This window comes from Bufo gargarizans, chromosome 6 (genome assembly GCF_014858855.1).
Source record: "Bufo gargarizans isolate SCDJY-AF-19 chromosome 6, ASM1485885v1, whole genome shotgun sequence".
NCBI classification, from domain to species: Eukaryota; Metazoa; Chordata; class Amphibia; order Anura; family Bufonidae; genus Bufo; species Bufo gargarizans.
The window spans coordinates 307,447,803-307,465,898 of record NC_058085.1 but is presented as its reverse complement, the minus strand read 5'-3'; positions in this window follow the sequence as shown (position 1 = coordinate 307,465,898).

Sequence of the window (18,096 nt, the reverse complement as noted above, 5' to 3'; positions counted from 1 at the left end):
TTATGGTATGAAAGAGGCTGAAAAGTCTGCTCTTTCCCAAAACAGCACCATGCTCGTGTGTTGGGGGTTTGTGGTATTGCAGGTCAGTCTCATTCACTTGCATGAGTTCCAATACCACGCATGCTATAGGCCAGTGATGGCTACCCTCCGGAACTCCAGCTGTGGTGAAACTCCAACTCCCAGCATGCTCCATTCATTTCTAAGGAGTTCTTAGCAATTGTGCTTCTTGAGAGTTGTAGTTTTACCACAGCTGGCGTGCCGGAGGTTAGCCATCACAGCTATAGGCACACAGCAGTGTAGTTTTTGGATTTTCTACGCTGATTTTTGTGCAGATTTTTCTGCGTATGGCCGAATGCACACGGCCGGGGAACACGGACGTGAGCGGTCCGTGGTAACCCGGCCTGGCATCCTGCTGACAGCAGGAGCGCACGGCGTCATTGGCGACACTCGTATGATCTATGCAAGTGTATTACTGTAGTGCACCGGCGGCATGAAGCGCACGGCGTCATGGCAACCAATGACGCCGTGCGCTCCTGCTCTTAGCAGGATGCCAGGCCGGGATACCACGGGCCGCTCACATCCGTGTTCCACGGCCGTGTACATTCAGCCTATCTGTGACAAAATTCACAAGGAACATGCACAATTGTGGTGCAGATATGCAGCGAAAACTGATCACAAATCAGTGTGGAAAATGGTGGCACGGATTTGCCCCAGATCTCATCCTTTGTATTGCAAAGTGTGAAATCCGAACAAACACACTGAAAATTTCCGCACCTTGTACATCTACGTAGCTGGTACTGCATTATTCTATATGAAAATCCGCACATGGAAAATCTGCAAGTACCGTAATATGCACCGTGCGCATGTAAAAAAAATTGTATGTCCTTTTAAATTTCCGTATAGTTCTCACACTAGCACTTTTCTGACGACCTCATATACATCACAGCACATATGGACCAGACATAAATGAGCAACTACGTAGTTATCCAATTTAAACTGATATCCGACATGCCCTCTGTCTGGCCAGGAGATGCTACTGCTACTGGCCTGTGTCTGGAGTTTCTTCCAACCACACTATTAGACTATGATACGTGTGAAAAGTGTGATCCTGTTACAAGGCTGCTTGTGACTGAGGGATCGGTGCTGTAGTTAAGGGATATACATACACATTATATGAGTGCATACATAGTGTACTACCTGATAGGGGTAACTAACACACTGCAAAGGAACCTAAACGATTATTTATACTTACTTAAAGGCAAAGGGGTACACAGATTTCATAGGGCCCCATAGCAAAATTTTGTATGTGCCCCCCTGCTCCCAGTACACGTGTCAAACACTCCCAGACAATGTGGATTGCAAAGCACAATGCCTCAGATTTCTGACGAAGTTACAGTTTTTTTAAATTAACTGATAACTGTCACATTTAGACCCTAATTTAAATTTTCATATATGTAGTTACTAATAACATGATATTCCAGAATCAGTTACTATTAGACTGACTTACCCCATATTTAATAAGATTCAGCACTTAGCAACCAGTCTGCATAAAACTGCAATTTCACTATTCAGTTAAGATGGCCGCCACTGCCCTCACCCTGAGGCTAATCCCGCCTGCCCTCACTAGCCAGTAACAATAGCCCCCCAAAAGTGTCAGTAACCAGAGCCCTCCCCCCTAAAGGGTTAATCTCCGGCAGCACAAAGGGGTCCTCTTACCACATGTTGCTGTCATTTATACACTGAGCAGATGGCAGATCTCCCTTCCCTGGTCTGCGCTGCTTCAACTGTGCATTGTCCAGTTCTGCTGAGTGAGGGAGCGTCTGCCAAGCGCAGGGACAGGGAGAAGTGCACACAGCCCAGGCACTGTTATCAGCTGCTGGGGAGGACCTGGCTTTAATCATTTACTTACAGTCCCTGGCTGTCAGTGATCTGACCTTGCAGGCTGCGTGCTTCTGCGTCCTCCGTCCTTCAACACATAGACGGACCTGCCTAGCAACCTGATTTTAAGCACAGGTAAAAGCAGGCAGTACAGGGAACTAAACTGTGGAATTAAGGGGTAATTGAATACACAGTGAAAAGTTGAAATAGGGCCACCAAGGAGATATTAATCACCACAATCCAATACTCCAAAAAAAAAAAATATATATATATACGACAGTTATACTTTAAGCAGAAGAAATTTTAATTAAAAAGAATTGTAGTAAAAAAAATTGACTCACCCACTTCTGTGTTGGAAAAAGGGGAACGGGTTAGTCAAAACTATGGCGATCATCCTGAACGGCAAATTTCTCAGTTTATTTACACTAGATGACTGGCATAACTACATTGATACATTTTCCAGTCTCACTTCACATATTACAAAGCTGTCTGCCTGCAGCCACCACTAGAGGGAGCTCAGTGCATATACAGTGCAATAAAAGCTATAATAATCTGGTGGTGGCTACATGATAAAGCAGTGTTTTCACTGAAGGAAATCAGTGCGGGGCCCCCTCCCCCTGGGCCTCATAGCAGTCGCATGGTCTGCCTTTATTGAACGTATGCTTAAAGCGAACCTGCCACGTAGAACATGGCATCTGAGCAGATTGATATAAATTTGGTGGTAAATGGGTCATTATAAACTGAGTGATAGTTATCTCTGCAAAATCATACAAGAAAGGGCTTATGTCCCCAATGCATGGGCATCATCCGAGCGGACTTCGCAGACGGATTCAGACCTATTCAACTTTAATGGGTCCGTGGTTCATCCACACCGAAAAAAAAGTAGTGTGTTCAGAGGCACAGACAGAAACCCCGTGGAAGCACTCCGTAGTGCTTCCATGGGGTTCTGTGCCTCCATTCCACACCGCACCTTCCGGATTGGAGATCCATTTAAGTGAATGGGTCCACACACGTGATAGAGGGTGCACGAGGCCGGTACCCACATATTACGGACCTGCCCACTGGACTCCTAAACATAAAAAGAGCAGGAGTTTATTAAATATTAGTAATACTGCAATACTACTCCTAACATGCAACATACAACCCCCACCCCCACTCCACCCCCGGATAGGACTGCATGTACAATGTGACAGGGTCCCTTTACATTTCTGAATCATTGTTGGGCATACAGGTAAAAAAAAAAGGCAGTTTCAAAAACCTATTTTTATTCCAGTGCTGCAAAGATCCACACTGGAAATCTGCTGAAAATTACAGTACAACACATCTGGAAGGAGTTTGGATGACTTATTCCAACATATTAAAACAAAAGGTTAGAAAATGAGTTTGACTGGATTTCCCTTTTATCCCCTATATCCATCATTCTCACTGAGGATCTCCACCAGCTCTGTGCAGATCCTAGCTCTAGAAAATACAGAGGTTCTGATTAGGTGACCTATTTGGGTTCCCTTAATAGTAAAGGGTGTAGATATACATTAAATAGATACTGTCAGCAGTTCTGACCTTGAAAAACTGCTAGCAGCACTAGGTAGTGGTTGGGGAGAGCAAAACAAATATACCTTTTGGGGAGATTTTATCATCAGTAGTATTAAGAATATGAAGTTTTATTCTGCCAGATTATGCTCCAGCAAGTGCCCAAGAGGTGGAGCTTCACCGTGAAATGATCTCTGCTCTCCTATCACGGTTCCTCCTCTCAGCTCTGAGTTACAGCTGTAGTGGTCTCCTGGTTGGATGCTACAGCTGTCACCAGTGTCGGACTGGGGTACCTAGGGCCCACCAGTCAAATTTATTTTGGGGGCCCACTGTACGGATACATTCAAATATTACCAGCTCACACAGCAGCAACATGCTACCAGATGATTGAATATGGGGTCCCTGCAGCAACTTTGACAAGGTAGGTCCTAGGGAAGGAGGACACTGGCAGCTTTCCTCTCTACCTAGAAGTCATCTCAGCTCTGATCGTGGCTATAATAATAAACTGGGGAGTTTCTTAGGTTTTTTATATGAACATAGGCTGGTTGAGGTGCTGTACAATGAATATATGTAGTCTACTGTGTTATGTACCACTTGTGCAGGGGGTGGGAGACCAGGGGCCCACCATTGCTCAGGGGCCCACCGGGGCTTTCCCTGTACCTCTGTGGGCCAGTCCGAGCCTGGCTGTCACTCAGAGCAGAGGCGAGAGGTTGTGAAGCAGCTCGATGCAGAGAGCACTTCACAGTGTAGCTTTGCATCCTGGACACTTGCTGGAGCAAAATCTGGCAGAATAAAACTTCATATTCACACTAATCCGAATGAAAAAAGCGCCACAGAAACTTTTGTTTGGTCTGTTCTCCCCAGCACCTACCTACTGCTGGCAGAAAATTGGCATGGTCAAAACTGCTGACTCCTTTTAAAGGGGTTATTCTATGACTGATGTAAAAAATGAAATTCAGACATAGCATATGACAATATCTTTCTAAGGCTGCCTTCACATGCTGCAGATTTTGTTACAGAAAATTCCACGACTGAAAATCAGTTCCATTCAGCTGAGTGCATGTGCTTGAAATGAATTAAACTGACTTCAAGTGGCAGAAAATTCTGACACAGAATCTGCAGCGTGTGAAGGCACCCTAACAAAGCTAGAACCAGCCCCTTACCGCACGTGGGTACAGAGATCTCCATATTTACTGCTATGTTATCTTCAGTTTAGCAGCCCAAGGCGTGTGTCCTTTCTTTCCCTGTAACTGCCACAGAACATGTAGCTGGTGGCAGTTGAAGATTTAGGCCTCATGCACGGGCAACGTCCGTGCTGTGGCCAGGACGGATCGAGACACATTCAACTTGAATGGGTCCGTGATCCATCCGCACTACAAAAATATAGAACATGTTCAATTTTTTCGCAGTGCGAAGGCATGGACAGAAACACTGCGGAAGCACTCCGTAGTGCTTCCATGAGGTTCCGTGCCTCAAGTGAATGGGTCCGCAGCCGGGCAACAGCCGTTTGCATGAGGCCTTAAACTGAGCTTGTTCGACCAGCTCATTGAGATGGGCAAAAAATAAGGAAAAGAGCAAACAGCAGGTAGCGCTATACAGATACATTTTATTCAAGAGCTCAGTGACTATGCTAAAAAAACTTTTACATACAATTACAAAAGTATTCAGATCCAGGTGCTGGTTTGAAAAATGTAGAATATGTTTTGTGACACAACCCCTTTTAAGGGCTTAGGCATACTGTGAACCGAGAACAAGGCAGGTGATTTGACTTCGCAACCAGAAAAGAGTGCGTACGCAGAAGTCAAGATTAAGAAAATTGCATTTACTATAAATTAATAAAAGCAGGTTAATTTAACAGTGAAGTTACAAAGGTAAAGACAAGCAAAATATTCAAAACAGTATAAATAATATAAGTCAAATACTGCAACAATTTTCACCTTTTCTGTGTCCGTATTCGCAGTGCAGACACTAAGAAATAATAGTCCCAGAAACTATCCCTAACTGACCCTAACTTTCGAGCGGGTGCGCACCCCCCTTATCCCAGTGGTCCAAGTGGACCGCTTACAGTTTGTGGAAGTGCACGGTGGGGGCCGATGTCGTCCTTTTCCTTTAACCAGTGCTGGATCCGCAACAAAGAAGTCTTCCTCAGCAGGCCGGAAAAACTGTTGAATATAATCCAGAATTTTACAGTTACTGTCCGGTACCTCGACAGCACTGTGAGTCTCTTTACTGTTTGGGGCAATCCACTCAGCCCAATGTCGGCTCCACAGGTTAGCTGCTGCACACAGTCCTTTTTAACTTGGCTTCACTAAATGCACGGTTTCTTTGTACTCCATCCGTCTCTAGACCGAAGTTCACACAGCTTGGCTGCACAGGGAAGCCCTTTAGTATCTCCACACACGTCTTACACAGCACAGAACTTGTTTTCTATCTTGCCAATATGGCGGCAGCTGCAGTTCAAGTCTCTCTTCCTCCTTCTTTCTGCTCACACTGAGGCAGGCTGACATCATAAGGGGCGTGTCACTGCAACACTTAGCTGCTGCCTTAAAAGAGCCAGTATCACAGTAATACACTCTCTCTATGGTAAACTCCAATGCAAATTGGTCCTATGCTGCCATCTACTGACCAAACGAATACTGCAGACATTTTACATTCAATTTTAACACAGTTTACCAGGATAATGAAACTTAGAGGCATTACATGACTGTTTCTTACAATACAGCCATATTATAGAGCTGCAAAGCAATTATACGAAATCTATAGAGGTGTACGGTGCCATCCTGTTCCCTATACTTCTGATTTAATACAAATGGGGGGGGGGGGGGTTCTTTGATTTACAGTATATGGAATCCTAGAAGAAAAAATGTGTGCCATATTCCTTTGGATGCAATATTATGAAAGTTAATTTTTTGGGGGTAATACAGAACCTTTGCAAGAGTCCATGAAGATGACACATTTTATTTCCTATACTAATGAAGTAGATTCTAATCAGTCATCATATTAACAAACTAATAGAAAAAGGGCATAATAGAAGGACAGTATGTTATATTAGTGTTCAAGCATAACTGTGTTTTACAGTCATGTGCTACTTAAAATTTACCACAATGAACTAGTGTATCTGCTTGAATTAGATAATCTTATATATTTAACAGAATTTAAAGGGAACCTGTCACCTGGATTTTGGGTTTAAAGCTGAGGACATGGGCTGCTAGATGGCCGCTAGCACATCCGCAATATCCAGTCCCCATAGCTCTGTGTGCTTTTATTGTGTCACAAAAAACGATTTTATGGATATGTAAATGAACCTTAGATGAGTCATGTCTCCTCCTTGCTTGAGAGATGAGCCCAGCGTTCTCTGACTCTGAGCTCAACCACGCCCACTGTGAAGAAGCCCAGCACCGCCCCCCCACCTTCTTCCGAATCTCCTCCTTGCTCCCCGACGTCACAAAGCTAGAGCGCCATAATCTCGCAATGTGCGAGGCGAGCTAGTGCATGCGCAGTTCGTTCGCTTAGACTGATGCCAGCACAGGGAAGGAACACTATGCTCTAGCTCGCGCATCGCAAGATTACGGTGCTCTAGCTTTGTGACGTCGGGGAGCAAGGAGGAGATTTGGAGGAGGTGGGGGGCGGTGCTGGGTTCCTTCACAGTGGGCATGGCTGGGCTCCGGAAACGTTAGTAACAGCTACTTAAGCTTCTCACTTGCTTCATTTACATATATACAAAATTGTTTTTTGTGACACAATAAAAGCACACAGAGCTATGGGGGCTGGATATTGCAGATGTGCTAGCGGCCATCTAGCAGCCCATGTCCTCAGCTCTATACCCAAAATCCAGTTGGCAGGTTCCCTTTAAGTTCATAAATCAGAGTAATGTTTGTGAGATTTACATTATGTGTACTCCATTGCTTACTAACCATGTTCTTTAAGGGATGCTCATGTAACTTTTAGATCTGATTAAAGAAAGAGTTTTCCTATCCTCTAACACATTTGAGAACGCTACACATGATAGAGTGGATGTGTGCACATATATATTAAACTATGCCCAACGCTCAATGTTTGAAGCATTTTATCTGCATTTTATTTGAGAAAAGCCCTTGAGTTGTCTCATGCCATCATATTGTTAAAGTTTCACCTATCTCTATAAAAGATGAGTAACAGGTATTACTAGAGCTATTACTGGTACCCCACCCACCATATATTATGATACTTGTAAGGATACGGCTATATGGCACGTTTGTGTCGAGATTGCAACACAGTCGCACAGTATGGGACGCAATGGGCTCTAATTAAACTAATCAGGGCTGCACTGCTTAGTCAGTCTGCATTGTTAATGGGAGAGTTGTAATGAGGCACTGCCATTAACATTGCAGACCAAACAGTGTGGTCCTGATTAATTTAATTAGAACCTGCTGCTGCTCAGTGTGGCCACGCCATGAATTTGTACCCTAAAGGACTCAGACCTTAAATAACAAACCTTTTGGCCTATGAGTGGTATATGTGGTTTCCCATCAAAGGATGGCAGGAGGGAAGCATGGACACAGATAGAACATTGAACAGTGGCTGATCACTGATCACAAGTGGGGCAGCAAGCTTAGTGGTTACAGAAGTCATACAAGAGGCAACAGGCTTAGTGGTTACATCTCACAGTGGGCAGCAAGTGAATGGTTACAGTCTCTCTATGAGACAGGGGCGGACTGGGAACTTAAAGTGGCCCTGGAAAAAATACTAAAAGTGGCCCTATTTTGTAGTCGGGTCCAAATTGATGGAAGGCAGGGCCAGCTATACCATATTGTGGCGCATAATACTACCCCAACAAAGCCAAATACCACAGTCCATCACAAAATACTGCCAGCAGCACAAAATACATCCCCAAAAACTTCCACTGGGTGGCCTTGAGGAGGGCTTAAGTGGCCCTTTGGGCATCGGCCCATCAGGAAATTTCCCTATAAGGTCTATGGCCAATCCCCCTACTATGAGGATACAAACAGGTTTGGTAAATGCACTTTCTCCTAAAGTGACAACAGGCTCACTCACTATGTTCAGGTTTGCTGTGTAACTCAACCTCCTCGGACAAAGACTTACTAGGGCACATTTACTACAACCGGCTTTTTACGCCGGTCTTAGTTTCCCCCTCTGCATTGTGTCTCGTCATAAAGTAGGCATACCTGTGGCCAGGGGCCTTGCTAGGTCAAAACATTCGGGGCCTGGGCCCCTGATGTTTTGTTCCAGGCCCCGAATGTACTGCCTGCCAGATAGAGCCAACTGTATTGCCATCCTTAGGACGGCAATACAATTGAATCTAATGCCTTGCAAAGGCTGAAGGACCTCTGATGACATCACAGTCCATGTGATCAGTTCTAAATGCAGTAGCTGAGAAGGACCTGCGATGATGTCACCATCATGTGACCAGTGCAGGAGAGGACGGCTCAGCAGTGAAGAGAAGTCCTGGGAAGAAGCTGTGGTGAGGTCTACTACATGGAGAGAGGTAAGGTAAGTGAAGGGGTAGATTACTCAGTGTGAGAGGCAGAGCAATGTTGGGAGTTGTAGTTATTTAACTGGGACTGTATGTTAGGGTGAAGTTATTTACATGGGACAGTGTGGTGGAGTGATGTTATTTACATGGGACTGAATATTGAGGGGTGATTTTATTTACATGGGACTGTATCTTGAAGGTGGCTGGGGAGGTGGTGATTTTATTTACATGGGACTGTACTTTGGAGGGGCTGTAAATAGAGAGGGATGTTATTTACATGGGACTGTATATTGGAGGGGGCTGGAGAGATGGTGTGATGGTATTTACATGGGACTCTATGGCGGAGGAGGGAAATTATGTTATTTACATGGGACTGTATGGTGGAGGGACTGAGGAATTATTATTTCTGAGGAGAGTAAACTGAGGAATATAACTACAGGGGGCATTATAAATAAATTTACAAGGGGAGAGGTTGGGGGGGATTGGTTGAGTTAGAGAATTGGGCAATATTTATTGGGGCTTGGGCCCCGGATCTTTTGAGACCCTAGTAACGCCCCTGCCTGTGGTAGTCTGTGTGCCTGAAGTAAAAATTACAGCAGCCCCTGTAGTAAATTTTCCGGGGCTGGAGTCGTAGACCCGGCACGACCTCCAACACGCACCCGCCCCACCCAACTGGCGCACAAGGCGCAAAACTGGCTGTGAGCCAAAATTGTGTCGCATGACGGGACAGAAAAGGGTACATGCAACACTTTTTACGTCTAAAAGTGCCCCACTGTGTCTCCCTCTACTTTACAGCAACAAAGAAGGCTTTTCCTCTTTTACAGGCCACGGTGCACTTATGCACAATCTGTATATTCTTTTCTTCAGGATGTGGTATCTCTTTGCTTGTGGCACACTTTAGCAGGCAGACTAATACATGTATACCACTCCTCACAGGTGCTCCTCTACCTACTGTAGAATGCTGGGTCTGTTCCTCCAGACCTGGCTTCTCTGTGGTGCAGTAGTACACTAGGGTGTGGGAGCTAGGAAGTGCACGGTAGCTACCACTGCTCCGATGTGTGCAGCTGTTCTCTGCCCTATATTGACCCTGAGGGAGTATGCAAGTTGGCAAGCAACACTCACCTCACCTCCACTTGATAGCTAGCTACCTCACAGGGTACCTCCAGTTGATAGCCAGTTACCTCTCAAGGTTAATAAGGTTTTCTCTCTCTTCAGTGTTTTAGCCTTTGTTTCTGCTGCCTGCATCTTACTGCCCATGAGGTCTGCAGAGCACTGCTATTGATCATTTTATAGAGACCTCCTGTCAGCATCAAAATGTGACCATTCCACTGACCTCTGACTCAAACATTATGATGTGCCTGACTAGTAACTCCTTCCTGCCAGGCATATTTTCATTAATAGTGTATTTTCCACAATAATCACAGGGCAATCCACTTAATAATGAGTGCTTTTTTACAAAATACGTACATCATTGCAATGTTCATCAGCATCCTGCATGAGGGTATATGACTCCCAGGGCATCAACCCCATTATGTATGTCACGGTCTCTCCCGTGACAGGGGTCAGAAGATCTAAGAGACTGGCTGCACGTGATGGGATCTGACAGCCTCTTTGGTTTCATTTGTCTCTGTGTTGTGGGTATGACCATACCTCTTGTCTCAGGTGAAGCTTAAGTGGTCATTCCAACTCTTCTATTTAATCTGGTCTCACCCATCATGCTATGCGTTTGATAGCTCCTTTTTGGTTGTAGAAGTGCTGGTGTTGGTTCTCCTCCTGCTCGTCCGCGTACCTCGGAGTTAAGTGTCTTTTCCTAATTTCTTGTTTGTTGTATTCCCCTATCTTTTGGTAATAAGCCTGAAGCAGTCTCATGTTCCTTGAGCTGGGAAGTACCAGGACTTCTTTGTCCTGACACTATTTCCAGGGCCCTTTAGGGTCAGATAGGGCTCTAGGTTCCTGCGTATGAACATTCCTACCATAGAGGTCTGTTCATACTGATAGTAGTCAGGGCTCGGTTTAGGGATTCACTAGGTGGTGACCTTTCCTCTTTCCCTAGTTTCCAGGCCTAGTACCTTTTCCCTTCCCTCTTATGTTCGGTGTGGAGTTTACTACCCACACCGCGCCATGACAATGTAGCTCAGTTGTGACATCTTCAGTTTCTAGTAAACACTGTACACTTTTTTTTAGTGTCATAAGGCGCATAACATGGCATATCAAACATGGTATGTTTTGCTTGGCCTTTTTGCAGACTAGCATTTCAACAGCAAGGTATTATCACTGCAAAAGGGTCCCCAACAACCTGTAGCAACAAGCTATACATATTCAACAAGCTACAAATAATGACTTTCTTTGTAAGAAGAGTCAAGGATATTTTTTTTCCTCTATAGGAAGATTGGAGAAAGCCACTGCCGGACACTTCTGGCGGCAGCTTACCTCTTGGGAGAGCAAAAGGATATTTATTTTGCCTAGTCCTTGTTTCCCCCAACATCTTTTGTCGGGGGAGAGTTGGGAGCTCCTCACACACATTAGTGTTTTGGCTGAACTGGCGTTATTGGTGGTTTAGGCCAACATAAGACTAATGTATGGCCAGCATAAGTCAACCCTACCCAACATGTTTCAGAGTTTCACCAGTGTCTTCAGTGGTATAAAGGTCACTGTCGTATAAGGGCACCATATCAACTTTGTGCCAGTGTTTTCCCAGTGCAGTAAGCAACAGAGTAATTAACAGGGCACATACCCTTTTGATGAGTTTCCTGACATCTACTAACAACATCTAGTCTAACCTTCTGTTAGCTTCAGACACTTTCATAACTTAGGTTCACTATGTGCCGTAGTGTCATAATGAGGGCTAAGACTCCCCAAGAGTTGGATACCTCTGTTATAATTCTGTTGTAAAAAAAAACACGGACAAACTATAGTATTAGCTGTTTAAAGGGAAAAGCCATCAGTGGTGGATCCAGCATGGTATACATGGATCACTTTATGAAGCCTTCGTAATTTGAATGAAAAAAAAATTGTTGAAATTTGTTGTTGTAAGAAGATTCTTGATATCCTATTTGTTTCTATATTTGATGTATAGGGACTCAAAGGGCAACTTATGCAAATACACTGCCTAACCAAAAAATAGGTCAACACCTGGACTTTAATAAGCAAATAGGTAAGAGCTTTCCAGTTGGTCAGGTCTAGGTTCAGCAACGTTAGGTGCCCAAAGAATGAGGTCAGCTGACTACCTGAATGTACTGAATGACCAGGTTATTCCATCAATGGATTTTTTTCTTCCCAAATGGCACGGGCGTATTCCAAGATAATACCAGGATTCATCAGGCTCAAATTGTGAAAGAGTGGTTCAGGAAGAAAAGGAAACATAGATTGGCCACCACCTGAACCCCATTGAGAATCTTTGGGATGTGCTGATGGAGACTTTGTGCAGTGGTCCAAATCTCCCAATACAAGATCTTGGGTAAAAATGAATTCAACGCTGGACAGAAATAAATGTTGTGACATTGCAGAAGTTTGTGGAAATGATGCCACAGCGAATGTGTGCCGTAATCAAAGCTAAAGGTGGTCTAACAAAATATTAGAGCGTGTGACCTTTATTTTGGCCAGGCAGTGTATATGGCATACAGTTGCATATACTTGGATTACACTTGAGGGTATATGTTTCATTTCCACAGTGTCATGGAACCATGAACCAGACGTACAACAGAGATGAGTGGAAATAAGAAGGCTTTATTGGAAATCAAGCCGTAGCAAAAGTCCAAACGGATGGCTAAACCGAAGCAGGGTCTTGCGTAGACAGAGGTCAGGAACCAGGAGGGTGGTCAGACGAAGCCAGGATCAGGAACCAACGGGGTAGTCAGACGAAGCCAGGATCAGGAACCAACGGGGTAGTCAGACGAAGCCAGGATCAGGAACCAACGGGGTAGTCAGACGAGGCCAGGATCAGGAACCAGAAGCAGCAGCAGTCTTAGAAGCATGTGAACACAGGAGGACCAAGCAAGGAACTGAAGCCACAGACCTTCTATATATATGAGCTAGGCATCCAGCTCCTCCCAGTGGGAAGGAGAAGCCGCAGGGTGGGAGGCTACAAGAAACCCAGAAACCAAGATGGCCGCCAGCACATGTCAAACGAAGGTAAGACCATGACAGTACCTCCCCCTCAAGGGCCCCTCCTCCGCGGAGTAAGGAACGGTTTCTGAGGGAAGCGTGCGTGGAAGGCTCGGAGCAAAGCAGGAGCATGGACATCTGCGGAGGGAACCCAGGAACGCTCCTCTGGACCATAACCACGCCAATGGACCAAAAACTGCAACCGACCGCGGACCAGGCGTGAGTCCAGGATATTGCTCACCTCATATTCCTCATGATTGCCCACTTGGACCGGACGGGGCCGAGGAACCGAGGAAGTGAAACGATTACACACCAACGGCTTCAACAGGGAGACATGAAACACGTTGGAGATCCGCATGCCAGGAGGAAGCGCAAGGGCATAGGCTACCGGGTTTACCCTGCGAAGCACTCGGAAGGGACCAACAAAGCGAGGCGCCAGCTTGGGAGTGGGCACTCGAAGGTTGAGGTTGCGGGTGGACAACCATACACGGTCTCCGACCTGGTAGGAAGGAGCGGGCGCTCGTCTGCGATCAGCCTGGAGTCTCTGGTGCTGCGCAGAGACCTCAAGGGACCTCTGGATCTGTACCCAAGAAGCACGTAGGACGGAAAGGTGATCCTCCACAGCCGGAGTATCCTGGGGAGAGAATACCTCCGGTAACACGGCAGGTTGGAACCCATAATTGGCCATGAAGGGAGACGTCCCAGAGGAGGAGTTCACCGCCGTGTTCCTGGCAAACTCAGCCCAAGGCAGGAGGTCAACCCAATTGTCTTGGTGATCGGAGACATAGCAACGAAGGAATTGCTCCAAGGCCTGATTAGATCGTTCTGCGGCCCCATTGGACTGAGGGTGGTAGGCCGAGGAGAAAGAGAGATGAATCCCCAACTGGGAGCAAAAGGCGCGCCAGAACCTGGACACAAACTGACTCCCCCGATCCGACACAATCTCCTTGGGCAAACCGTGCAACCGGAAGACCTCCCTGGCGAAAATCGTGGCCAACTCTTGTGCAGAGGGTAACTTCTTGAGAGGAACACAGTGGCACATTTTGGAAAACCGGTCCACAATCATGAGAATGACCGTATGGCCTCGGGATGCAGGGAGGTCCACAATGAAATCTATCCCCAGGTGTGACCATGGGCGCTCCCCGGTGGCTATGGGTTGCAAAAGGCCCAACGGAAGGTGCCGAGGGGACTTACTCTGGGCACAAACGGAGCATGCCGCTACATATGCGGCGATGTCGGAACGTAGAGAAGGCCACCAGAACAGACGTGAAACAGCCCAGGACAGCTGGTTCTTTCCAGGATGCCCCGCGGCCTTGGAGTTATGGTAGGTCCGCAACAACCGAGTGCGCAACTCCTCAGGCACAAAACACCTGCCGTTGGGTCTCCCAGAGGGAGCACCAGATTGAGCCGCCAAAATCTGCTCACCCAGGGGAGAGGTCAGGCTGGTGCGAATGGCGGCCAGGATCTGATTCGGAGGTATGACCGAAGTCGGAATCGACTCCTCCCCGGACAGCTCGGAGTACTGCCGTGATAAGGCATCCGCTCTGATGTTCTTGGAACCGGGTAGGTAGGAGACCACGTAATTAAAACGTGACAAGAACAGAGCCCATCTGGCCTGACGTGGTGTCAATCTCTTGGCCTCAGAAAGGTAGGTCAGATTCTTGTGGTCCGTCAGGATGAGAACCGGAACCACCGAGCCCTCGAGCAAGTGCCTCCATTCTTTAAGGGCCTGCACGATGGCCAATAACTCCCTGTCACCAATCTGATAGTTGCACTCCGCGGAAGACAGTTTCCGGGAGTAAAACCCACAAGGAAGCAGAGGACCCTCTGGTGTTCTACGCTGAGACAGAAGGGCGCCTACTCCCGTCTCAGACGCGTCCACCTCGAGGACAAAGGGCAACCCAGGGTTGGGATGCGACAGAATCGGAGCCGACACAAAGGCGGACTTTAGAGCCTCAAAAGCTCGGATGGCCTCGAGCGGCCAGACCTGGAAATTACTGCCCTTCCTAGTCAGATCCGTGAGAGGCTTGGCTAGCATGGAAAAGTCCCTGATGAACTTCCGATAATAATTGGCGAAGCCCAAAAAGTGCTGCAGGGCACGGAGACCACTGGGCTGGGGCCACTGTAAGACAGCCGAAACCTTCTCAGGATCCATGGAGAACCCCTCAGCGGAAATGATGTAACCTAAGAAGGTTACCTGGGATCGGTGAAATTCGCATTTCTCAAGCTTACCGAACAGCCTGTTCTCTCGTAACCGTTGCAACACTCGTCTGACATCCATAATGTGGGCCTCCATGGATTCAGAATATACCAAGATGTCATCCAAATAGACCACCACACACTGCTGCAACAGGTCACGGAAAACATCGTTGATGAATTCCTGGAAGACTGCGGGCGCATTGCACAACCCAAAGGGCATAACCAAGGATTCATAATGACCGGTCCTGGTGTTAAACGCGGTCTTCCACTCATCGCCCGCCTTGATCCTTACCAGGTTATATGCCGCCCTCAGGTCGAGTTTGGTAAAGACCGTGGCCCCTTTGAGGCGATCGAACAGCTCGGAAATCAAGGGTATCGGGTAAGCGTTCTTGATCGTGATGCGATTGAGACCCCTGTAATCGATGCAAGGCCTCAACTCACCGCCCTTCTTTTTCACAAAGAAAAATCCAGCCCCTGCCGGGGACGAGGATTTGCGAATGTGTCCGCGTGAAAGCGCCTCCCTCACGTACTCCTCCATGGCCTCATTCTCCGCTACCGACAGTGGATAGACTTTGCCACGAGGAGGAACGGCACCGGATTGTAACTCTATGGCACAATCGTATGGGCGGTGCGGAGGTAGGGCAACCGCGCGCACCTTATCGAATACATCCCGGTACTCTTCGTATTCAGGAGGCAACAGAGAGTCCGAGGAAGTACACAGCAACTTGACAGGCCCCTGGATGCAACTAACCCTACACTGCGGTGACCACGAGAGGATCTCGACCGATCTCCAATCGAAAGTCGGATTATGCTTCTGGAGCCAGGGGTACCCCAAGACCACCGAGTAGTGTGGAGACGAAATAACCTGGAGACAGACCGACTCTCTGTGAACGGCACCAATGGCTATCCCCACTGGAAGGGTCTCATGAGTCACGTGTGGCGGCAGAAGGGGTCTGCCGTCTATCGCCTCAAGAGCCAGTGGGGAACCTCGAGGCTGCAGAGGAATGGAATTGGCGGCAACGAACACTCTATCAATGAACAAACCACCAGCACCAGAGTCCACCAACGCCTGGGTCGTCACCGAGCCCCCGACCCAGGAGAGGACAACCGTGATCAGTGGTTTGTCAACACGGGAAACCGGGGACGAGGAGACTCCACCCAAGATCTTCCCCCGACAGGACCTCAGGTGCGAGCGTTCTCCCGGACGGTTCGGACATGCCAACCGAAAATGCCCACCGAGACCACAGTACATGCATCGGCCCTCGCGTCTCCGGAGTGCCCTCTCCCCCTCAGACAGGCGAGCAAACCCCCGCTGCATGGGTTCACCCCCAGACAAGTCATCCCCAGGAGGCGTGGGAGGAGAGGGAGGCACAGGTGGGACAGCAAACGTAGGCGCCAATCTGTTAGGAGACCTCCGCAGGCTCTCCTTAAAGGAAGGTCTCTCCCTGAGTCTGGTGTCAATCAAAATCAGGAAAGAAATAAGGGACTCGAGCTCCACTGGTAGGTCCTTAGCTGCAACCTCATCCTTCAAGGCATCCGAGAGACCATGAGAGAAAGCAGCGACCAGAGCCTCATTATTCCAGCCCACCTCTGCTGCCAGGGTACGAAACTCAATGGCGTATTCAGCTACGGATCGTGAACCCTGTCTGATGGACATAAGGAGCTTCGCAGCAGAGGCAGCACGAGCCGGCACATCGAATACCTTCCGAAGAGAAGCAACAAAACCGGAAAACTCGGCAACCACCGGATTGTTGTTCTCCCATAAAGGGCTGGCCCAGGCCAAGGCCTTGTCCGAGAGCAGCGAGATCAAGAAGCCCACCTTTGATCTCTCAGTAGGAAAGGCATGTGGCAGCAACTCAAAATAAATGCCCACCTGGTTAAGGAAACCTCGGCACTGAGTTGGCTCTCCCCCAAAGCGCTGTGGAAGGGGGGCAGAACCGGTCATACCCCGAGACACCGCAGGCGCAGCAACAGGTGTCGGGGTAGACTCTGGCGCAACAACCGGGGCGGCAGTAGGAGCGGGCCCAGGAGCGACAACCGACCCATCGGCAACGGAAGCGAAATGAGCCGTGCGTTCAAGCAGGGTTTGCAACGCCACAGCGAACCGACCCAACAGGTGATCCTGCTGATCAAGTCTGGCAACCAGCGTAGTTAGCGAGGATGGCCCTGTACCGTCAGAATTCATGGCTTGGTCCTAATGTCATGGAACCATGAACCAGACGTACAACAGAGATGAGTGGAAATAAGAAGGCTTTATTGGAAATCAAGCCGTAGCAAAAGTCCAAACGGATGGCTAAACCGAAGCAGGGTCTTGCGTAGACAGAGGTCAGGAACCAGGAGGGTGGTCAGACGAAGCCAGGATCAGGAACCAACGGGGTAGTCAGACGAAGCCAGGATCAGGAACCAACGGGGTAGTCAGACGAAGCCAGGATCAGGAACCAACTGGGTAGTCAGACGAGGCCAGGATCAGGAACCAGAAGCAGCAGCAGTCTTAGAAGCATGTGAACACAGGAGGACCAAGCAAGGAACTGAAGCCACAGACCTTCTATATATATGAGCTAGGCATCCAGCTCCTCCCAGTGGGAAGGAGAAGCCGCAGGGTGGGAGGCTACAAGAAACCCAGAAACCAAGATGGCCGCCAGCACATGTCAAACGAAGGTAAGACCATGACACACAGGTAAACCATGTCTCCAAACCATGCAATTTCTGTGGGATTATATTGTATAACAAGTTTCAGTCGATGCCCCAAAGTGGACATTTCTGAGAGGTTTTGTGGGTGGTCTTGGATGGATCAGTAGTGCGACCTAAAATGTCACGTGAATGGGAATAAAAGCATTGGGAATTCGTATAGACTCAAAGTAGGGAAAAATAAGTATGTGCACAGAGCCTTACCATTTTAGCTCCAGTACCCA